We start from the raw sequence: 26,144 nt of genomic DNA, 5'->3' as shown, positions 1-26,144 counted from the left end.
CTCAGCTACAAAACTTACAATAAGGAAATCAGAAATGAGGTATAAATTGAAGGATATTACAACAAATTTCTATCAACGTTAGAACAGTTTATGAAAGCATTATCAAGTGAATACAGTGAGTTCCATAATGTTTGGGACAAATAAATGTTTTTTTTTTCTTGATATGACTATGTACTCCACAATTTTAGATTTGTAATAAAACAATTTACATGTGGATAATGTGCAGATTTACATTACAGTGTAGAAATACAGCTTGGTTTCACCATGCACAAATTGCAGCACTTTTTATACATAGTCCCCCCAATTGTGCGCATCATAATGTTTGGGACAAATGGCTTCACAGGTGTTTCTGGTTAGTCAGGTGTGTTCATCTCATTGCTTCCTTGGTGCAGGCATAAGAGCTTTCAGTATCTAGTCTTTAGTCTAGGCTTTTGATTGCCTTTGGAGTCTGTTTTTAGCTGTTATTTGTCCTCCTGAGGACCAGAGTTGTGCCAATGAAAGTCAAGGAAGCCATTATGCGGCTGCAAAATAAACAAAACAGTCAGATGTAGGCCAAACCTTAGGCTTACCAAAATAAACTGGAACGTCATTAAGAAGAGAGAGAGCACTGTTGAGCTCAGTAATAGTGAACGGCCTGGTAGAAGTACCTAAAATAGCCAGCAGAGTTCTAGAAAGAGGTCTTGTGGACACACAAAACTAAGATTGACACTGTATCAGAGTGATGACAAGAGAAAATTGTGGCGGAAAAAGGAAAAGGAACAGTCAAATGTCCAAAGAGGGTGCGCAAACTGAGCACCTGAACTGCAGGGGATATGTATAAAAAATGCATGGTGACCCCAAAATGCATACAAATGCCCTGTGACAAACGCTGAGCATCTACACTTTAACCATGTGAATATTCAAATGCAAAATTTTGGAGCAGAGCCAAAAATAAAAAAAATATGCCCGTCATTATAGAGCTCAGAGTAACTAATTTATTGCAAGAACAAGAAGAAAACTTGAACTCAGTAAGCAGTATTTGAGATTAAACTATTGGATCAATATAAAAATGTTAAATATTTGTATAATAACCTCTAAATTAGGTTTTATCTCCATATTTATAACCCCAAAGTCTCTGAAAGACACACAAATAAGGATAACCAGCAATTTTTCCGTCTGCAAAAAACATCATAATATATACAGCAAGTTTATTTCTACATATAAATTGTTAATACTTCTCTGCAAGTGTTTTTATTAATGTAATTTTAAATAAATGTTTGTTCTACTACTTATCCTTTTAAAAGCAATGTGAGTGATTACATGCAGTGTTTTACAATCATGTTAAATTGATGATTACAAATAGTTCTTCCTTTTAAAATTTCCCAAACTGCCTTTGCCAATAGAGCCATCAATTTCAGTATCACAAACACTGATGAGCTGTTTCACAGTGACACATGACTGCACACAGATCCACTGATCAGTTTGGTCAAGCGCTGAAGAATGGTTTGAGGCCCAGTGGCCTCGCAGAACAGCTCAGTGCGAGTTGCGAGTGACCAGTCCAAGAGAATTCTCCATGCTTTGCGTGAATCCAGTCATGTCCCCACCGACTGCTGTGATCTTCAGCCAAGTGGCAGTTCTCCCACCACTGCCTGATCAAGCTCAACACTTCTCATCCGGCGGCCAACTGGCAGCTCACTCGAGTGGTCAAGCCAGGGCTCCTCCTGATTCCATATGCTCAGTCCTTTATTTAGTCTTTCGATTGATGCCGTCTGACTGGTGCTGTGTGTCCACAGAGGCAGCAACGGAGCAGGGGACTAAACAGATTTTAAGATACGGACAGGCTGAAACGAATACACTGTAATCTGAAATTCAGTCTGTCACTCATGAAGCAGACTCGGCCAGCCGTGACCGTGGACATCGAGGCCTGTGCAGTCACACAGGAGATGATTTCACATGTGATTCACGGCTGTAAACTTATCTGCCAATTCTCATGTTCTACAAAAATTTTCGGGGACTGCATTGATTTAGAAAACAAAATTGGACACAGGCCTCCTTCAGCCACCAAAGTAATTTTCTATTGGACTCCTACACTCAGAAAATCAACGTATGCGAGAATAAATGTTCCTGGAAACATTCCCCTCAACATGCGTGAGCGATACTCATTGCACTGGAGGAGAAAAGAAATAAGTGGAAAAGCAAATTTAATGAAGTTTCTGATCGGAAGCCGTTTAGTTGCGTTGTGTGGAGTTTGTGGTTCCACCAAGCTGTCCCCCCTTAATTTCATAACTTCCTTATTTGTTTTTTTGTTGCCTTTGATGAATCACTGTTTTATATATTATGGTATTACTAATCACTCGAGTCAAGGTTACCAGTTCTGTTATTTAATCAAATGCAAAATATTTTTCTGTACTGTGTTATGGAACTGTCTTCTGCAAGACAATCAACATCATCAGCTTCCTTAATTGAGCTTGTCCCGGCAACATGATAAGCTCAGAGGCAGGACAGTTTTGCCTATGTTTTATGTTTTACTCTGGCTGTAGAGTGTCTGGCTTTTTTTTAACGAGCCCGAGAGAGAAAATGACACAATTACAGGTGACCCTCGCCATTTGCTGGTCTAGAGGTTCTAGTAAATGAGAACATTTGAATTCTGAAGCTGTACTTGCAAATGGAGAATCTAGGAATCACACTCCACATGATAAAATAACGGTCAAAAACCAAAGCATACTGTATGTACTCAATATAATTATTGGATAGGATTAAGAGGTTTTGTGTCACACATATTTACGTGTATGAGGGTACAAGAAGCTAAAGCAGATTTTCAACAAGGTCTTCAATTAGAAATATACATGAAGCTTTAGTTATCAAAATGATGTAATGATGTGTGACAGAACCCCTTTTCACACATGCATCTCAACCTGTAAATGTTCCAGCAATTTTCAGAATTGGAGTCAAGTTTGAACAGGAGCCGGGGTCGATTTTCTATGAAAGACGTTCGTTCCTCCAATTTGCTGGGTGAGGACATCATAAATAAGATTATTATATCTTTCACCATAGCTTTACTGTAAACAAAAGCAGCAACATTTCCAGATAAAGCACTCAAAAGGTTACAACGTTCTTTCACTTATGATTTTATTCTTAGCTGAATCTGCCCTAAACAATTTTTGCACAAATATAGAGACATTCTACACGATATTGTAGCTGCATTGAGCGAATTTGTGAGGGAAATCTTAACATTTATTTTAGTAATGGAACAAACAGGGTCACTGTCCTTGCTCGACATGGCTTTGTGTTTTGTAAGAACACCATTTCACAATTGCCATCATTGTCTCAGGAATCACTTGTGTGCACTCCGGCTGTACAATACCAGTAAACATCTTTGTCAGGATCTTCTAGTTTTAAGCTTCCTTTTTTTACCCAAATGTAGAAATAATGACTAGCGCCACAGCAGCAGACATAGCTAGCTATTTATCTTCTTTTTTTTCCATTTTACCAAAATCAACTCTACATATATTTACTTATCTTTTAAACCGTGCTTTCTTTGTTTATCTAACATTTCTTGCATGGAAAAAATTGGCTAAAGATATTACCATAAGGTATCTTAAAGGCAGGCTATCACTCTTCAATGGTGTTGTGTTGCCAGGATTAAAATCTCTGCCAAAACTATTATTATGTGATATATCTGGCTGTTTCAAAGACATAACGTTAACATTTGTCCTGCATTGTTTTGGAAGGTGTGAACAGACTTGATATGGATTTTTTCTGTCTAAGAGACCTGTGTGTGAACATGGAAAACCACTGCCAGATCATTGAAACCATGTGTGAAAGAGTTATTCTGGACAGAAGGGCTGTCGATGCTTCCTCCATTGCTGGTAACAAATGTGTCTCATGTGATGCCAGCGTTCTCAGATTCTGGCACAGAGAAGAACATGGAGCATGCATGTCGAAACTGCATGTTCTGCTTTTATCACTGCAGCAGGGGGAAGGGGGTGACAAAAGACAACAGGGAAAGTGACAAAGCAGGGAGGTGCAGGATGCTAAGACAAATTAATTAATGTCTCACAAATGAACGAGGCATGGGGAAATTTTCATTTAATTTATGCTGATAAGCAGAGGAAGGAAGGCAAACAGAAACTCCAGTGAAATAGTTAAGCAGACAATATCCCTACAGTGTACCTATCCAGCCAATAAAAAGCAGTTATATATCTCTGCTCTATTTGTGGCAATGTGTTTTAACTTTTTATGCTAGAGTAGGAAAGTGTTGTATGCACAGGTATTCCATTTTTAATGTTGGCCTCTCTAATAATTATATTAGAATTTGCCCTTTTTTCCCCAAAATTATCCACATTTAAATTAAATTAAATTAGGAACACAACGTGCCTACAAATGATAAGTTATGTTTAACAGACTCTAGATTTCTGAGGAAAAAAGCATAAACATTAGTTTTTAAAATCTGTTCATGCTGTTCTTCGTGCATTATGGAAATTAATTTATGTGACATTTGTGTGAAGAAATTGGCAGGACAACCATGCAGGGTAAAATGTGAGAGCATATCCAGGCATAGAGTAGATGGCAGTGATTCATGGAGTACCACTTTAGAGGCATCCTTCATAATTAAGAAAATATATTGATGCTGTCTTTTATACCACCATTTTGTGCAATAAATTGTGAAAAGATATAAAGCAGACACTAATAAATGACTTTCAATCTTAAAACTTTCAACTTATTCAACAGGATTTAGACCACAGGTGTCACTCCAGCATGGAGGGCGGCCGTGACTGCTGGTTTTGGGGTATTCCCGGCACAAGAGTTTCATTTGAGTCATTGATTGGCTAAGAAATCCACATACCTTAATTGGCAATTGATTGAAAGGAAAACACAAAAACCCAGACCCCTGTGGCCCCCTTGGAATTAATGTTGACGCACCTGATTTACGCTAATCCACTCATTTTAATTTGGGAAGGTTAAAAAAAAATCAGCAAGAATAATCTGTCAAAGAAAACATCTGTAAGCCTAACAGTTTTTAGAGTTTGAGATCAATTCCAATGACATGATTGGTAACATCTGACATTTTCAGTAATCTGTCCATTGTGGTGTCTGCCTTACTCCTTACTCTGATGCTGATAAGGCCAAGTAAAACCCTCAGCCAGGTAAGAAAATTAGCTCTTAATATTGGCCTAGGTGAAAAGACATGGCCTTAGACATGAGAAAAGTCAGTAAGGTAGACTTGTAGACACAGAGCCATCCTCAATGGTAGAATGTGTTATTGGATTATTTTATCATCATTATTTCCTCCCCCCCCCCCCCCCCGAAAATATGTAAAATTCATTTCACGTGTCATCTTTGGTGTGGACGTTTTGGTCCACAAAAAAAAAAACAATAAATGATAAAAGCGGCTTTGTTCTGGAACTACGCTTTTATTCAGGGAGCTCTGGGATTTTTTTTTTTTTTTTTTTTTTACTGGAGTCTAGAATTATTATTTTTTATTTCCTTTTTTTTTCTTATTTCAATGTGACAAATTGTTCTCTCCTTTACAAAGAGCTTCTTACCTCCTCATCTCATCGGCTTGCCAGCATTGTGTGTTTTATGTGTGCTTTGGTGTGCTCCTGTCGTTTGTCTGCACTGCTGGTACCGGCTATACAGGCAGTCCAGTGGTGAGGATGTCTAACTAGGGACAGTTGACACAGACTAGATGTGAGAGCAGTATGTCTCTCTGGAGATCCCTGCTGAGCCTTATGGTGGATTAAACTGTTCCTGCCCTTTTTCATCAATTGCCTGTACATCCGACAAAATAAATGTCATTTTCTTCTGTTTGCTTCATTTTTTTCTTTAAATTATTTATTTTTTTTGTTTGTATCAGGATTATATTCATGTTTAGATGCCACATAGAAAAAAAAAAATGACTCATGAAGTGACTGCTCTTTGCCTGGCTGCTTTGTGCTTTCCATCTTGTGGGTCTCAAAGGAGACAGATATTGAAAGAGAGATAAGTGGAGTCTCCATTCTTTATTGTTCTTAAAGTTTTCCCTTAAACGTTAATGTGGGTGGGAGGTGGGATATTCCAAATGGAAGCACACATTTACCTTGCAATGCTGGGTGGAACAAATAGGGCAAAATTATAGTAAATGGACTACATTTATATAGATCATTTTCCAGCAACAACTGCACAAAGCGCTTTAAAATGAATGCCTCTCATTTACCCATTCTCACCCACACATATACTAATGGCAATCAAGGCAGCTATGCAAAGTGCAAAGCAGCTCGTAGGGATCCAGTGGACAACTGTGGTTTTAACAGAATTTTGGCAAAATTAATTCAATCAATTTCATCTTAAGGGAAATTAGCGATTTATTTAATTCAATCAGTATAAGAGTCTCTCACATGATTTTCGCATCTGATTAGTTAGATAATGGGTTTTTAAGAGGTGGATACTGATAAATCTCTGACATCACAGATAGGTCTGCCCATTGACGGAAGAGCTGCCTTCCCATTTCAAAGATATGCTAACGCATTTTGCGCCAAAGCCCAGTGGAGATGCTCTCTCCGACACCCAACGGTAAGCAGCTAATCCATCGTCGGTGTTAACGAGGACAGAAATAACATCCTTGTTCATCTTTGATCACTGTCCACATTCACTGTCCACGCTTGTCGTAATGGCGGTTCTCAATTAAGGCAAATGAAGCTGTTCATTAGCCACTTCATTCATCAATGATTTAGCATTGGTTATGGTCTGTGCAATCGGCGCTTCAAAGCCCAGGGCTTTGATGCTGTCACCAGACGTCACAGTCTTGCTTTTCCCTGCTCTTGGCCTGGGTGCATTCATATCTTGATCTGTGATTTTACTTTACACAGATGCGGTGCTTTCATGTTTCAGATACGCTAGGGCAAGCATGAAAGACAGCAATTACGACAGGATGTAAATTTCTATCACCGGTGTAGGAAAGATACGAGGATCAGTCCCTCAGTAGGTGATAATCTCAAGGGCAGAATTGTTTTATCCTCAATATTCTTCATTTTTGCCGCATAAGAAAGGATTGAAGCGTGAACCAGCCTTTTTGGAATTCAAACCATCAGCACGCATTAAAATGAAGATGTATTTTGAATTCAGCGTTTTACATAGCATAGTTATTAGAAAAGGTTTCTCCTCATCATCTCTGGCCTTTCCTGCACGCTTTTCACTTTCTTGCTTGGTGATATAATCACTGTTACCCAAAAAAGCACTCCCCATGTCATGATGGATTGAATACATTTTTTAGCAGTGATGCACAAGGTCATTTGCACTTTCACACAAAGAATAGTACAAGGCAGTTAATGACATCGCAGTCTTCTTTTCGAGCAATGGCACACCATGTGTGCCTCTTAATGGCCATTTCAAAGGTGTACCACAGTGAGTCCAAGCTACGCTATTTTAGGGAACTTTCAGAAAAGCTACCATGAGCTCTAGAGGATCTCAGCAGCATGTTTCTCCTCCCATTTGTTTATTCTGAAATCTTTATCGCATCAGTTTGGAGTATTTGCAATGATAGTGCTGGGGAAAGCTGGGATTTCTTTCCAATGCATTAGGACATATTTCCACTGAATTGGCTGTGGGTCCCATATTATTTCTGTGAGAACAGGAAATAAATAACTGCAAGTGTGCGCTTATATGCTTACTGATGTATAAAACGAGCAGGACGAATCCCACACTCAGGGGAGAGACTCGAGATGAAAAGGAATCACATGTAGAAAATGGGCAGCCAATTGCACAGAATTGATATTTTGGTTACGTGCATGTTTAGTTTGATAGGTTAATTTTAACAGCAAACCGGAAGTCAGGAAAGCCAAGCAATAAAGCAATGGGAGAAAAAAAATAAAAATGCTAATGTACAAACACTTACTCTTCTGTTACCTATTACAATGCATGTTCTGAAAAAAATACACATATTAACCTGCCTAAATTAACAAAAATCAACTTCATACAAATACATTTAGTTATAGTAATACGGCTTCTTTTACAGTATCAACTTTCAGACTTGGAACATGAGCATTCCTTAATCGTAATGATGAAATGCAGCTGTGAAGCAATCGCCTCACAACAGCTTTACCAACGGCTATTTTGCTTCCTGCGACTTGGGTTACCGCTGTGAATATGTACGGATTGTTAGAAAGGCTGATAGGGACCATGCTCTCTCATATTAACCTTAAATACAGAAGGTGAGACACTTCTACAATATGATCTCAGTAAAGACAAGTTCCATTAATCCCTATAGGTAGTCGATACATGCCCCCTTATCAGCTAATGCGAGCGCTGGCCGATGTAGGACATATGCCAGCACAGAAATATCCCCCGGAGGATAACCAGGACATTTTTTCTAGACACAGAGCGTTGCCGATATTTCACATATTTTTATATATGGTACAAATGTTTACACTTTGCCTTCTATCGCTTGACCCTGATGGACAGTGCTTGTCGCAAACTGGGGTGTTGCTAATTCATGTTAAAACACATTTAGCCAGCTTCATAATCACACAGGTATGATGACACATTGAATTTAAAGCCCTTTTCTAATTAACTTTTTTGTTCTAAATCAGGTAAACATTGTTTACAGTTCATTTGGGGAGCTCAAGTAAACTGCAAGAGAAAATGGATGACTCTGCCATCCCTCTTCCATTAACTTTGTTAGCTTCCACTTAGACCAGAAGTAAGCAAGCCTGTTTACTCGAATGTGGAAGTTGTTTTGTGCATTGAGCCTATTGAAATAATCTTCCATGACCATATTTTTTAAATGTTGTCAAGCAAAACTCTGGTTGGTAGTTCTATTTGGACTGTTGTTAGGCAAAAACCTCTAGTCATTAATTATATGAAAACAAGGATTGTATCAACAAAGAAGTTATTTCTTGTTGTGCAATTAGCATCAATTTTGTTTATTTTTGTTGTTACATTATTTAACTACAAGAGTGCACTCAGTAGAGTGCAGATCTCCGCCAGGCATTCCAAACGGAAGCAGTTGTTGATCACTTGCGGCCCCTAGCGGCTGGTTAGGAGTTAGCACTCAATCTATTTCAATGGATAACAATGATGGAAATTAAATCTAATAACATATTTGTTGTTGAACGATTTGCAAAAGACAAGAGATGAGGCATTGGTCAATGTAACTGCATTAAGATCATGAAACACAACACATTTTCATTGCACTTTAATAATGATTGTCATCTCATTATGCCCATGCTTTATAAATTGGTCCAGTTGGAGAGGGTTTTGAGAATACATGGCAATAGCATTAATATTGAAGAACTGAATTTTACCATAAAACGTCAGGTGACAGTGTTTCACCTACTTCAATCTATTACTGCTGTGAAGAGCAATGACAGAGATATTTATTGACCGCAAGAAAGGCAGGTGTCAAATGCTTCATGACACTGACACTTCAATCAACACTGTCACTTTAACTGGGGCATTGCTTTGGTAAGCATTACTTTGCCCACAAAAAGTAGCCAAACACTCAAAAGAAAAACAAACAAACAACCCCCCAAAAAATCATCTGCACCCAGAAACGCGATTCATCCCTATAGCCATCTCTCTACGAACCCTATTCCCCAGTCTTATATACACCTAAGCTCCCTGCTAATTACCAATTCCCTTCAGCTGCGCCTACCCCCTGCTGTGGCAGAACAGCAATTACCCCGCCCATGGCTCCGCATTCCACACGCGGTTCCCTATTATCAATTACTCCAGCAATTCAGCCCCAATCAAGTGAGGGGGCCTCCGCCAGTGCTGCCTCCTGACATTTACAGAATCTTGGCAACTACAAATACATTCCAAAAAGCTTTGTGTCTAGTTTGGCTCCTGACATTAATTTGCTAGTACTAGCTAGCTATGTTAGTGTAATTGGTATGCTAATACTAACATACTGCAAGCAATACAGTGTTTGTTTGATAAAAGTATTTAGAGTATAGTATTATCCCCATCAAATGTATGGTCCCTTAAGAAGCCCCTAATTTAACCACCCCCAACACACACACACTGTTTTGGCCCAATTTGAACAACCAGTACAACACATTCTGTCTAAAATCAATTAGATTCATGTTTTGTCAGAATAAAACCTAATGCGGTGCCAGGAGATATGAAATTATTAATTTACTCCTGTTTTATGGGAACTTTAGAAAAGCAATTTAGGTCTGTTCCCTGATCAGGGACTTGAACCAGACAGCCATATTAATAGAAAAGTATTCAATTACAGCATTTTATATTCTTCATTAAAAACATTGATATCACAGCAGTTAGTTGTAACTACCTGTGGAGTAATCAGACTGTGTTATCTATGTATGCAACATTCTAGTACAGCACATCCATAAAAATCAAATATCACAAATCAATAAGTCAAGGGTCAAACTTAGAAGAAAAAAAATGAATGCTCACATTTGATTGGGAGCTAAAGAGAAATCTTGATTGAATCTAGGTCTCTAATAGGCTTCTTTGAAACATCACAGACAGCTGCATATTCAGCAGTGTTAAATACATTATTTAGCACAACTTTTAACCATTTTATCAAGAATTGTAAATCTGTTATGAATCCTCTTCAACAATTTATGAATATAGTCCCATTTTTATTGAAGGGATGATGTATGACTGTCATTTTTTTTTTTTTTTAGATCATCAACTACAGGAAATGTGGTGGTGGGTGGAGACCAGAGGATGAGCTGAGAGACTTAATGCGGTGAAACAAAGAGACAGCAGACTGTTTTGCTGACAATAATAAATTCCTGTGTCCCAGTAGCCTGAAACACATTCCCATTAGCACTCACTGCACCAGATTGCTCAAACAGCACCAGATAGATCCTCTGCCCTGCTATCATCATTTGTGGCACTCAGAGGAATAAAATTGATGAGTCCATCTTCTGTTCATTATTGCAGTGATGGACCAGATTGCTGACTGCCCTCATAGGCAGCTTAATGACTCGGTGACACAAATCAGAACAACCCGTTCTTCAGACTCAACCGTTTATTACTGCCCCCCCACAATGCTCCCGGATGCACTTGGATAAAGTGTATCACTGCTTAATGCCTTAATCATGCTAATAAATGCAACTAAGGAGAACTCTTTTGTGTGGCACTCTGTATACGTATTTGTGTTGGTGGAATGTTGTATTTTTCAACAATGTCCTGTAGGGCAGTTGGGCAATCTGTTTCTCTCCAGTCCTCTCTCTGAACAGTTTATTTCTATGTACCCCCACCCCCTCCCCCCCTAAATGCTCATATATCCATTTACTCTAACATTCCAGCACTATTTTCCACTTCCAATCTGAATTTCTAGACCTTTCACTGACACCACCACGTCTAGGGTCAAGGCTGTAGATGACACTGAGCAGGTTACTATATAGCTGAAGCATAATCCCAAATGTCTACTGTCTCATTTTTTAATGCAATTAAGTGGATTATACTGAAGTTAATTTAGCATATCTAAGGTTGCACATAAACTGGTATGCAGTCAAAACTAAAAAAAAAAAATAAAAAAAAACTTGAAATACAGTATCACTCACTAAATTTTTTTACGAATAAATGCACATACTATTATTTTGTCCGTGTTTTGTTTTCTCTTTTAGGTGGCATAGGTGACTTTCAGTGCAGGAAAAACTCTGGTAATCCCCTCTAAACACCTGTATTATTAGTCTAGTTATAACCGACATATGAATAATAATAGTCAAAATATTTGCGTCTTGTTTGTCAGCTCATATAACTGTATATGTTTAGTGTTTTGTTGTATTGGGTTTATAATCTCTATTTAGTATTATAATCATAGGTCTGGTTATTTCTAGCGTCATTTCTTATTGTTAATATAATTTTTATAAAGAAATTAATCATTAATAATTATTTCTTATACATGCTTGATCGCTGTTCGTCTCTCAGACGGAATGATACGCTAACATAGTCAGATAGAGACAAATGAATTCAATAAGTGTGGAGGGTGAATTCCCTCAAAGCAGCACATAATAATTTTACATGTTAAGGTTGATACAGGGTTATCTAGTTATTCTGGGTTCAGTATCCAGAGTGCTGAGCCACTAACAGGGCAACTGAAAGTGATTCCTAAACACTGGCTTTTAAAACATTGAATTTCAGCTGAGTAAACTATTCAGTAAATTAATTCCAATTCAATTTTCAGTTCAAGTTAATTAGACACATTATCAACCCAACAGTCCTGAAACACAAAGCTCGGTATTTCACATTTCTTTGTCATCTGTTCAGACATTTGTCTGTCTTCTGGAAATGGAATGAAAAAATGCACTACTATCTATGCAAACCAGGAAGCAACGTTGCTATAATTAGAGCCTATTCCCTTTCGCTGTCACCCCACTAACCTTCTGCTGTGTGTTGGGCTGATATTATAAATGTTCTACCTTTAATGGGGATGGCATCTCCTCCAAACTGGCTTAAAACTTCTGCCTACATTCAGCCTGCCATGGGTCCACACAATGACATGTCTCAGCTGATAATGGAGAGAACGGAGCCTTCCCATCGCATTCCCGAAATGCAGGACAGTGGCGCAATAAACCCGTTTACCTGAAATAAACCTGCTAATTAAGAGATGATTTGGACCAAGTGGCTTTCAGCCCATCAAAACTTTGGGACTTAATTTCCTTTTGAAAGGATGGAAAGATGGTGCAAACATAATCCCCACATTGATGATGTAATCCCCATGTTGGAGATGCATACATTACAGCATGTATTTCAGATCTTCGACTTGCTGCTGTAATCCTGATGTGACTCTGCTGAAGTCTCACGACTGTTGTCTGGTCAGTTACACCTGATACATTCTGATTTGCCCTTGGCACAATGGCAGCTGATCTTCTCTGTAGCATATCTTGTTAATCAGGCTTTGAAAACAAACCTCTTTGAATCATTTAGCTCTTGCTGGGAAAGGGCTGATGTTTTCTAAGGTGAATTGAGGATCACTACTCTACACAGTCTACATATTGATAAGGGTTATAAGAATGTATTGCAAGGGGGATTTTGTGAAGTATTTCAGTTAAGGCTAACAGAATAATTACCATCAGTCTTGTTGAGAGTAATAAGCAAAGGTCTCCCTGTGCCAGTAATCTACCGAGAGATATTCTAATTATTCTGTTGTTTATCCCTGAATGGAAAGGTGACTTAAAATGTGGGAACCACAGAACACAAACAACCAGGGACTCTCCATTTAAGATTCCTCCTTCAGCAGTGAGTGGATTTATTCCTTGCTGGTGTTCTGGAGATCTCGCCTATACTGCATGGGTCAGGGCTATATCTGCCAAGCTAAATGATGGTTACTCATTTATAGGCCTGTTGGAGGAAAGCGGTGCTTTGGCCATCTGGGGTTTCTTTTTCCACAAAGGTGTACTGCTGCTTATTTTGTTACCCACCGAGGATAAGGCAGACAGCACCTCCCACTGAGTAGCAGTGAGAGCGGGCAAAGCTGATTGTTTTACTGCATCAGCCAGCATCGGTCGGGGCTTAATGTACTCTCCAAAATGGGCGGTCCACAAGAGGACTTTCTGCCATACAATTTTGATACTTTTCAAACTGACCTCCAAACCACCTTTGATAGATAAGGATGGAAGCCCAGCAGAGTGGAAGGTGATACAGAAAAACAATCAATTAAAGTTTTTGGTAATTATGCAGCCCTGTAACCAGGGCTTGTTGATGCACTCATGCTCCTCTTTGTCGAATACCATTCCTCAACGAGGGTGCCCCGGTCAAAGGCTCTGTTTCTGAAGCCCCTGCACGCCTATGCAAAACAACCCTGCATATAAAAGACTCAAGATCCCAGTGGCGTGTCACCTTAGTGCAGACTTCTCCTGTCTGGGTTTCTCTGCTGAAAAAAAAAAAAAAAAAAACCTGTTCCAAACAGCAGCTGCATTTTAATGGATCTCTTAGAGGCAATGAGACTGGATATTGGTGCTTTGGACTTTAAGTGATATGCCAAACTTTCAACTTGATAAATGTTTGATGAAAAAAAAAAAAAATCTGCATTGACTTTTTGTTCTTTTTCTGTATGGCAAATTGAAAACTGTTAGTTTTTCGGCAGCTACTAAAGACGACCCTGCAATCAAGTTCTGAGAAATTGAGTCCAGAGCCTTTGCTTTTATTGTTCATTTAGCTTCAATTAAATTCAAAATGAATATGCTAATACACACCCCTGTATTGTACTCGGAGGGATTACTCCTTAATTATTGCATTATCATTAAGTTCAATCTCTTGCAGATGATGTTGTTGTGTGCAAAGCATTCTAATGCACACTGTGCTTGCGGAATATCAATTCCCTCATCTTTTGATGGATTTGGCTTGCGCTGAAAATGGTCTGATCTCATCTGGTCAAATGAGACAACCGATTATTACATGATTGATAACACGCATTCTCTATAAATTGCTCAGTCAATCTAGACAACGTGAACTTCATGAAACTCACATTGTAACTGGACCATTATTGAAAGCTCTTTGGATTGTTTTATCATTTACAGCCACTTAAAACAAGAATAATACACAGGAGTAATGAAAACATGTCTTTTTGATCTTGGAAGATTGGGGTATCTTGAAAAGGCTTCTTGCAATACAGCTTCCATAGTATGCTAGTGATGTCTGTGAGTTGTGAACTCATTTCATTTGAAAAATTTCACTCTTGTTTTCCTTTCCTACAAACAAAACTGGAAAAAAAAAATTGAAATACGATATATTATGCAAATGCAACACCAGCTATTTCGATGTTTTAATTCTAAATGATCCTGAAACAGAAAGAGCTATGATATAGAACTGTTTTTTAGTGAGTTGCACTTTAGGACTGAAGAGAAGAGCTGACCTGTTGACTGAAGGTTGGGAGAAGCTAATTCAATACACTAAACACACAAAATTGGGGGAGTTGTTGGGGGGGGGGGGGCATTCGATCGTATTTACATTGTTGAGACTGCAACTTCGGGTGGGTTTTACGGCAGATTTAACAGTAAAATCTGTAAGACTCATTTAGATTTCATTTTTTCTCTCCCTTCAGCTAAAGGGCATCTGCAATTCATATTTGAAGTTGCATGCGCTGCTCAAATAGGACAAGGGCTATTAAGCCTGGGAAGTCAGCAACACTTTAAAGCTGGCTCTGGAAAACTTTTAAATGAACTCAAAGATTGGGACATTAAATCTCCTTCTGTAATGCCTTAAGCCCCGGGGCACTGTGGGATGCTGGAGGTCGAGGCAGGTAAGCCGGCGGGGCAGATCATTACAGTGTCCACACGGCACATCTGGGTGCTGTTGAGGGACTCTGCTCTGACTCGCGCCACCAGAGGGCTTAAACTACCTGGCAACCCTCTGTATTTCCAGACTGCGCGCAGAGAGTATGACTGACAGCCGACTCATGATGCAATCTATTTATTTCTCCTTCCCTAATTTATCACCTGTGCAGCAGAAGAGGTAGAACGTACAGCCTCTGCCATCACGGGCCATTAGGATAGATCGACTTTGAACAGTGCCATGGGATAATCCGCCAGGATGTGGCACACAACATTCTCACGAAAACACCGCCAGATGACTAGGCTCTCACCATGTGAAACCAAGAAAGAATGAGTTCTTCTTTTGGGGAGCATAGGGAACTCTTCAAATCTTGCATATTCAAGCTTTTTTTTGCCCTAATCCACTCCTTAATACAATTCTTCAGCTCTCTTGGAAACATTTCCCTTCATATTTGGATTACATTCCTTCATGTACCTAATTTAAAGAAATCACAATCGATTTCAGTTATTTCCTGCGGCTTTAAAACAAATCTAACAATGAAGGAGCTAAAGATTATGAGGGAGGGATGCGGAAAGATTAAATCTGACAGTGAAAGGATAACAAATTGGACACTTTTCTGACAATGTAAGGTGCTCCAACAAATTGCATGGAGAGAATTTGGATGATTATGATTATCTCCTCACTACGTTGAATGGAGAGAGACTTGCATTCACTGGCACCGGCAGTCATTGATACTGGCATGAAACTGTTAACTTAATCCCCTTGATCCAGTCAAAGATGATTAATGAGTCTGCTTTGGTGGCAGTGCCTGCTACAGGCTAATCTTTATTTTGTCTCATTTTGCTGTTATTATTAATTGTGTCAACTTCCCAGACACTCCAGGAATTCCTTTCATCTTGAAAACAGATGAATTATTGCAGGGGCAAGCCGACATTTCTTCCCATGCTAATTTTAGGCTGATCCACACATGTAGGGGCTCATCTTCAAAAGCTGTGTTGAAAATATTTTTCATTTGATCACTATATTAATTTCAATTCTTGTGACATTATTAAATTAAATGGATATATAGCTATACAGTATTAAGTGGGCATATATACTGTATATACACACACATACATACACACTGTACACACACACACACAAACATACTGTATATATACATACATATAAACCAAATTGTTTTTTTTTTTTTTTAAATAAACCAACTGAAAGGATGAGAACTTATAAGTACATGGGTTTTTTAATAGATGATGGTCTCACTTTTAAGTTTCATATAGATTCCCTTGTAAAAAAGGTTAGGTTTAAGTTGGATTTTTATTTTATAAACAAGTCCTGTTTTTCTATTGAGGTGAGACAGAGGCTAGTCTCAGCTACTTTCTTACTGGTAATAGATTATGAAGACATTTTATATATGCATGTACCTTTAGCGTCATTGCGTCGACTAGACATGGTGTATCATGGGGCACTGAGGTTTGTCACAAACTACAAATTTTTGACACATCACTGTATTCTTTATAGGAGAATGGACTGGCCCTCCTTGGCATTAAGTAGGCTATGTCACTGGTATATTTTCATTAACAAGGCCATATTGAAATTGCTTCCATCTTACGTATGCATGTACATTGTCCAGCAGACAAATATTGGCTTCGCTCACAAAACAGTGTTTTATTGTCTGTGCCAAAGGCTCGTACTGACGCTGGCAAAAAAGCGTTCCAGTTCTCAGCTCCTTCAGCGTGGAATGAGCTCCAGAAAGAACTTAATTTACAAGAGCTTGTATCATTAAATTACTTTTAAAAAAGGCTTAATGTTATGGAGGAAAGTAAAATTTGTAATTGCTTTGACCATTAGTTGCACTACAGACTACTCATGTGTAACCAGATTGTGAAACTTTGAACATTGCTGTTTGTCTGCTTTTACAGTATGTTAAATGTTGAAATGTTGTTGTGTCTGTAATCGACTGCTGCTTTTCCAGGTCTCTCTTGAAAAAGAGATTTCTAATCTCAATGAGACTAACCTGGTTAAATAAATGTTAAATAAATAATAATAATAATAATAATAATAATAATATATACAGTATATATAGTATATTCATGTATGCATTAAAATACATGCATATTTACACACACATATACATACTCACACACACACACACACACACACACACACACACACAAATAAATACAAATGGAACAGCCCTCAATTAGCTATTGAAAATTGAAAGAATGTTATTTACTTCTGATTTATTTAATATTTTAAATGACAGATTGGTGAGTACTATTACCAGTAATTGTTTGCATTACCCTTTAAAGCTAAATACTAGACTAGGGATGCGCAATTATTCCTTGCTGCTGGGTTTGCTGGTTTATGTTCTGCCTCATTGCTTAATTGTGAATCAAAGTCATTATCTGAATTGAAAGTCAACTCACCCCATACTCCAGAAGCTAATCTGTCGCTAATTAAAAAGTAAATATGAAAGAACTACTGCCTTCTGGGAGTTCTTCAAAAGGTACAGCGAGATTATGAGCAGAGGGATGTTTTCAAGATATATATATATATATATATATATATATATATATATATATATATATATCATTTATTTATAATTATTGTTATTATTAATATTATTATTATTTAGTTTTTTTGTGGAACATTCTACACCACAGAGCAGGGGTATTCAAATCGGATACTTCAAATCAGAAATCTGATAGTCCAGTTAACTATCATTTTCCATCAGTGAACTGACTTGATTGGCCAGAGATTTCACTCATGTGGCATTACAGGCAGTGCTGTAGCTGGGTGGGGAGGCAGAGGAGGTTGAAATTCTGAACCAAACTGAACAAACTTTGGAATGGACAAAATTGTTGACCAGAGGGGGTTGCAAATTAATTGTCCATTCAAACCTGAACCCCTAGGGAAAGTGAAGCTTCATGAATAAACCTAATAATGGGTGGAGAGACCACGTGTTGTCACTTAATGGCTTGTCTCAAGCAGTTATATCCTAAAAAGACAGTTAGTTATAATCAATCAGTGAGTCATTGATGAAATATGATGGCTCCATCAATTGTGTGGTTTATGAACTCGGGCTCTCCCATCACTATCACTTGCACCTGCTGCGAATGATTATTTTTCCTGGCTAGGAGGTTTTGGCACTTTGTTTAATTTGTTCTGTAAAAAAAGGGCACGCAGTTGGCACTGGATTATAACACTTCTGTATCATGCTGATGTTTGGCAGGGGAGCGGTGCCATATTCTTCCATCATACTGTGTTGGCCACTTATGTTTCTATGCAGCAGTGGGCCAGTTTACATCCACTTTTCTGCATTGTAAACACGCACAGAAAATAAACGGCATCGCTTGACAGTAGGTTGGCTCAAAATCACAAACAGACAGGAGCAGCAACAGACGCCCGTGCCAAGGCTACTCACACCCCATCCTACATATTGCCCTATCCCTTGTGAGTTGAAGGTTGAACCTACTTGTTCCCTGACAAGTTTAATCCCCACTTTAAACGTTTGTGTTTAAACACTAATCAGCGGTGATCAGTCTTTGAGGGATCAGAGTGGGCTTGGTCTAATTTATGTAAGCAGTGAGATTAAAGCTTAAGACAATCCGATCTTGCCATTTAAGTGATTCCTTTTTTCCCCAGTGGCCTGGTCTCTGTTTGAACTTCACACATATTTCCCTTGTTTTCCGCTGCTTGCTGTGGCAATTTAAAATGCACACCTTCTTTCATATCTGTAACTGATTCATTATTGAAGCTAGGTGACAGACCAGAAAACAAACCTTGTTATTAAATAATCACATTTTCGCTCCAGAGATGGCTTGTACATCTCACTTATAGATCGTAGATAACAGCTTACACACTGCAATCAAATAATTGTGATGAGGCTGTAAATGAAATCAACATAAACTCAGCTACATACTTGTGAAAGCTCTGCAGAAGAGAAAGCCAGAAATACTTTTATTTATTTATTTATTTAAACAGTAAAACAAGGTTCTTTTTTCTGTGACATTAAATATGATATATTATTAATTTCCACATTCTTAGATGAAATATATTTAATCTTATTACTTGCACATAACCCTCACATTTAAAAATGAAAATAGAAAACAGGAGTGTTACATCAGATCACACAACTGAGTTTATTGATACCAAGGAAATTTAATTATAAGAAGCAGAACTACTAAGTATACTATTACTTATAATAATATAATAATAACTAATGCAGAGTACGCTATTTTCAAAGTACAAAATAAAACTGCAGATAAGATAAAAGACAAAAGACTGTAAAATGTTTTATTCTATGTTTTGATTAAATTATAATAGGCAAAACTCTTTACATTCATTATTGAATTCCAAGAAAAACAGACATGCACTTACTAGGGAGCAACTAGATATAAAACATTTTCACACATAATAAATCACATCTAAGGAATATGTATAATATTAGTTAATTTCCACATTTCTTAATTACACATTTTCTATTTACATCTTGCATGTACTTTGGCATCTAACCTGTAAGATTATGTACTTACTGTTGTCTAAACCTGTAGGCTTATTTAAGTCACTCTGGATAACTGTCTGCTAAATACCTACATGCAGTATACATATAAATGTTCCCTTATCAGGCAGTGGCTGCTGTGTTTCATAGAACTCGGAAATACGGTCCATGTTTATATCTTTGTTCTGTAACAGTCATGCGGCTGTAGGATACTCTTTTTCTGTAACATTTTCAAATATGGCGCTGTAGGCCCATAGTTGTATGTGTAATTATTTCTTGCATGAATCCATAGTGATAGAAGCAGCACGTGAGATTTAGGATTATAAAAGATTCTGGTATCATAGAAAAGACTATGGTGGTACCATTATGAACAAAAATCCAGCAACACAAGCATAGACAGATGAGGAACTTGTTATGAGTGAAGTATTGTTTTGCCTTTGGATACCAGATAATAAAGGGGTACCAGAGAATAAATGAGCCCTCCTGGGTTCTTATCTGGTGACCAAGAAAGAATACATAAGCTATACAGAATTACTGTGCATGTTTAAAAATCTGGAACCTGTTGAAAATTTGCCCTTGTCAAGGGGATGGAAACAGCAATAAAGTCTACCACTGAGAGCATCTCTATGATTACAAGTAGAGCAATAAAATCTGACAGTGATGGGATCTCCACCATTACAAGTACAGTTATAAAGTCAAACGCTGATGGGATCTCCATGATTACAAGTTGAGTGATAAAAGTCTTTACAATTACAGTCATAAAGTCTAACTCTGACGGGGTCTACACAATTACAATTATGGTCGTAAAGTTGAACACTGACAGGATCTCCAAGTAGAGTGATAAAGTCTAACACTGACGGGGCTCCACAATTGCAATTACAGTCATAAAGTCTAACACCGGCAGGATCTCCACAATTACAAGTACAATGAAGGGAACTCCACTGTAACGAGTACAGTGATAAAGTCGATCACAAATGAGATATTCACAATTACAAGGACAGTGATAACACAATTAGAAGTATTTTCTGTTTGTCTCATTGGAAACTTCAGTACTGAGGAGTCACAGAGGGACAGGAAGACAGTCTAATAGACATGTTGATACCGGAGGCAGTGTGGACTCATTGAACATGCCGGCATGAAGCATTCACACAAACAGAAGCCCAGAAGGGGATTTTATGAGGATTCACTAAGGCGTGAGACCCCCCTGTCATTTAGAAAGTGCCAAGATCCAGCCCCAGTCCAATATTATTTGAAGAGAATTTCTCCTCTAAAAGACACAAACTTAAATCATGAGTTTGTGAACCAGGCCCTTGGCATTCTCCATTTGACATACCTGTGTCTGCAGAGGAAGGAGCGTTCATTTTAAGGAGTAAACAGATCACTCTGCCTTGCCTTCAAAACTTTGCAGAGCAATAGAGAACCTACACTGTAAGAGCACCATTTTGGTGACAACACAATTGAAAATGCGCCTAGGCACAAGTGGAATTGCAAGTTTTGCTTTACGCAAACAGAATATTTTTCACCTGTGGCACGTTTGGTAGTTTTGTGGTCTGCAGTAGACCCATTTATGTCAACACGGTTTTGGCAGCACAATAGGGGGTGCTTCAATAGAAACATTTAAAACCAACCAAGATCTGGTTTTGACCTAAATCCAGGTGCATTGCGCTATTTTGGTGGTGTTATGAATGCCCCACTCATGAATTAATGAACGCATAAAGTTGGATTTCAGTTTGACTATTTGAAGTGCAGGATGTGTGCAATGCAGTTATGCAGGCCAATGCTCGCTATTTAGGCGATACATCGGATATCTTGTGTTTATAGTAAGGCCTTTGTGAGATACAATACAATTGGATAGGGCAAACCTGTCCATGGTGCATACAATATTACATTGTTACTAAGTAGCCTGCCTGCTGTGGTTGACCTGACTGACTTTGGACCAATCAAACCTGAGAGTTCAGTCAAGCCATTGTATCGAGAATTGAGAGTTCAGCCAAGCCATATAATTTCCAAATAAATTGGCAAAATCCAATGGCTGTTACATTTATGGAGACTTTTTACTCAAACATGCTGAAGATGTCTCCTCTTAAGAATTGCCTTTCTGATCTTGTGCCAGAAAAAAAAAGTTAACACCGGCTTTTTACAGACATTAAAAAACAGATGCAATTAACTTTGCTGCAAGGGCCACCAGCCATGAAAAATGATCTGTAGCAGGACATAAATATGTCTATTTAAATATTTTTTGTTTAGGCCAGCCAGTTTGGAATTTACATTTTTGGAGGCATTTCCAGCTTCAAGCAGAGGTCAGTGTGGGACAACTGGCCTTGGCACGTGTATAATATAGTGCCCAAAGGTATACATTACACTACTGGCTGGACTAAACAATTATTGACTACAACCATCAGCTCTGTTGTTAAAAGTAGTAGTACATTTAAATCTTGTAGAGGCATTCGATAGCTGTTGCACTGAAACTGGAAGCTGTAATAATCTGACATGTTCTGACTCATCAAACTCTCTTTTAAGTTTCAAATTAACAAAATTTAGTTGAACACACCCTAACTTGCCAAAATTTTTAGTTACAGCTAGTGTTTGAAAATTGTGCCCTGACTGTGAAAATGGGGCACAAAGTCTATAACAAACGATAACCAGTAACTCATCCTTACATAAATAAAAGATGCTCAGTAAAAGGCTCTAAAAAGGGTTTAGAAATCATTTGCAGCTCAAATCTTTGAAACATGCCTCATTGGTGCTGGAGTTTGGAGGACCTTGTTAATCGATCAGACTGAAAAAGAAGACTCAGGAAATGTGTTTGTTGTGGCTACTGTCTTCTTTCAAAGAAATGAAATCAAAGGGTAACCCTGGGTAAAACTGATAACCCTCCTCAAATGTGTTTACAATGAATGGCCTCCACCATAAACTAATGTGATAAGCGTGCAATGCACCAATATTGAACAGATAAACCATTGTCCTGGACAGTCACTTTTCAGTTTAAAGATTTTTTCACACGCTATAAATTTTGACAAAATCTTTATCACATGGTAGATTTTCAATAAGTGCTTTTCACAGCAAAGGGACCATTGGTTCACAGAGACAAAATGATTTAAGGCCAGAGATAATTTTCAACTCCTCCATCATTCGTCGATGGCAACCACTTTTTAATATAGTTTTTAAGTGATTCCTTATACACACATCTTTACCTTCCCAAGACTTAACTGGAATTTTTAAAATGATAAAGTTCCCATCAGAAACTGCCTGTTCTGATCATGCAGTGAAGATGATGGTGATGGAAATTCATTTATTTCATTGGCCCTATTGGCTTTAGCTGTGTACCCACAAATCCCTTCACATCTGACTAGGCTGTCTTAATGCAGTGAAAGTTTTTACTATATAAATTTGCCACAAGCCAAAGTGAAATGATGGTGACCAAAAAGGGGATGAAATGGTAATTCCTATATTATACAATAATCTCTGATATAGGGTAAAAAAAAATGCCTTCTGGAGCTGAGCCAGAAAAAAAAAACAAACAAACAAAAAACCATTACACTCAGAGTACAGTTCACCGTTATTTTAGTTTTCCCCTTCGACTTCAAATTATTTACTCTGAGAGGACAGAGAAGATTGCTTGCCCTTCCTCTTCTCTAGTAGAACATGAGAACACAGTAACTGATGGACCATGACTGCAAAAAGCAGCTTGGGGCAGTAACAATTAGGCCTATAGTTCACAAAAGAGTACATATTACAGAAAGAATGTGCACAAAAGGTTTTTCCAGGACACTAATTGTCCTACTGTTTTTTTGCATCCAGTGTAAACCTACTCAGATGTCCAGTTTAGATTAAATTGTACCTTTGCAAATAGCCATATGCCTTCCCTATATGTAGTACTTTAGAAGTAAACTTGCCATAGATTGCTTGGGGGCCTGTACCTCGTACAGCATACATTACAGGCTTTTCTGTCTTTGCATGCTTACACAAGATATATTGGCCAAATTTAATTGGAAAGCATTTATTGGTAGCTCACACTTCAAGCTATGCCCCCCAGCACACGCTGTTTCCTTTAAATCATGCTCCATACTATGGTTTTTCTGCACAAGTCTACAAGCCTCCGGCAGCATACACACAGAATTTTGTAAAACCAGGCATAAACCATAGGTAGAGAGGTTTCAGAATTGTGAAGAAACAAGCTTTGCCACCTTTGCTTTACTGGTCACACCCCTTAATGTTTGCCATCAATAGACATACTTTTTGTTTCATAATCCTGCCTATCCTACAGTATAAATTTGAGGAGCATCTAACATTGTGTACATTTGTCACTTGTCATGGACTACCCGAAATATAAACAAATAGTGCATATATCGTACAGTATTCTGGCCAAACCCCATATGTACGCCACACCACCAAAAAAAAAAAAGCGCTCCCTGCTGCACGTGGCCAACCCGCTGCACGTCTTGTAGGAACTTAAAACTTCTTATGCTTATAGTAAACATCTGGGGTGACAACTTTTGCAAAGGAATAATCACTGGTGCATACATCGTGCTGGCTGCACCCTCCTAAAATGCATCTTATGCATTTCATGTCATTTTTAGAGATTCTGCTTCACCTGAAGCTCATATAGTATTCTTTGCACACACACAGTCAAAATGTCATCCTGTTTCCATAGGTCTATGTTGTCGTACTAGGCAGACCACCTGGCCTGGCGGCCATCTTACATGTGACAAATACGCGTTCCATTTCAAGCCATATCTCCTGATCTTTTGTTCACATAAAGTTAACACTTTTGCACAGATGTTACTAATGTTACCTCTGAAAGGCACTGCGCCTTAAATATATCAGGTCATAATGTGGGTGTGCAGAGTGTGCTGGCCACGTCCTCTATGAATCACCATTATGCATTTCATATGATTTTTAGACATTCTGCTTGATCTGAAGCTCATATAATCTTCAAACTTTGCACACACTGTTCTTTTTTTTTTTTTTTTATTATGTTTCAGTTGTATGCAGCCTCTTGTCTTATTATTTATTTATTTGCTCACCATAGCTCAATTTACCCCATAAGTATGGGCACATTTATTTCAAGAGCACAGGAAAAGAGCTGAGAGGTTAGTCAAAAACAGTCCTATCTCAGAGTTTGAATTATGTATAATAATACCATGGATTACTTATATCCTTAATTGATTTAAGGGTCAATTAAGGATCGGGGCGACATAGCTCAGGAGGTAAGAGCGGTTGTCTGGCGCTATATAAATGCAGTCCATTTACCATTTGATTTACAAACTAACAGGGCAAGGACTGGATACTGGAATTTAATATTGTTTTTACTCATTGTTGACACATTTCACCTGAGGAAATACATTGTGACAGCAAGGGTTTTACTAGTAAGGAATTTTAGCAAGTGTTGTCTTAGATAACAGATAATTTCTTTTTAAAGTAAAATTTAAAATCTTTCCAAAAGGTAACACTTAATAACTTACATAAATTTGTCCTTGACAATTCAAAGATGAATGCTTGCAGATGCAAAGGACATTCACATTCCTGCCTTCAGCAGTTAGGTGGCTTTATGCATGCCATTCTGCTTGCATTATATACAAGTGACTGTCATAGCAATCTCACGTGATGTTTCAAATCCAGTGTATTGTGCATTTGAGTCCAGTTCAGCACTTACGCTTTTAATACCTGTATTACTTCAATTGTCCTCCTCTTTCAGGTGACGATATGCATATGGACTTGACAGTTTCATATAGCATCCGCCTCTGTCAGGTTGGAGTGTTTAATTCCAAACAGGCACCGGTAATCCCTGCCATATCTCCTTGATGCCAAGCAAGCTGCTGTTCCACGCAGGTCTGGAGGAGGATCGTCTTAACAAGCACAGTGGAACAGACACTTTAATTAAAAACTACAAGTTCCAATTGGAGGTGGAGTCCAAAAATAATTTCAGTTACATAAATAAACAACGATTGCTGCCATTTATTTGTTGTGTCTTCATATACAAAAAAATTAACTCAATCAGCTGGGGTTGTCGTGGCCCTTGTATGCAATTACTAATTTGGTGTTTTCAAGACTGCGCATCAGTGCATTCCACTCTCTCAATACTTGATTACTCACAGGTTTGGTGAGTAAAGTGATTAATAGTGTCTGATTCAGTAGGTTCATGCAATGTTTTTAAACTGACACAATATGGTAAATCACATAAGTCAAGGAACTGTACATGGAAATAGGCCTTGCTACAGTTTTCCCATTTCAGATGTACATTTATATATGTAAAACTGGAGAGGGTGGAGACCTGAGGTGTGTCAGTTGTGAGCGGTAGTTTCCTTGTGTCAACATGTGTATTTCCAAAACATTGGAATTAGTATATTAGAAGCATTCATTTGTTGTCAGAAGATTGCAAGATACATGCCTTAATTTCTCTGCATTAATATGCATAAAACAAGGGACAATTATT

The 26,144-nt window shown here is 38.2% G+C and overlaps 1 long non-coding RNA gene across 1 annotated transcript; it reads left to right on the top strand.

Annotated features, from left to right (window-relative positions):
* Window positions 1-24,990: 24,990 nt before the first annotated feature.
* Window positions 24,991-25,665, top strand: LOC135262391 (uncharacterized). Its single transcript, XR_010332208.1, has 2 exons — window positions 24,991-25,077; window positions 25,407-25,665. It is a non-coding gene; the product is annotated as an uncharacterized LOC135262391 (long non-coding RNA).
* Window positions 25,666-26,144: the final 479 nt, after the last annotated feature.

Source organism: Anguilla rostrata, chromosome 9 (genome assembly GCF_018555375.3).
Source record: "Anguilla rostrata isolate EN2019 chromosome 9, ASM1855537v3, whole genome shotgun sequence".
NCBI lineage: Eukaryota > Metazoa > Chordata > Actinopteri > Anguilliformes > Anguillidae > Anguilla > Anguilla rostrata.
This window is presented reverse-complemented; position numbering and strand designations above follow the sequence as displayed.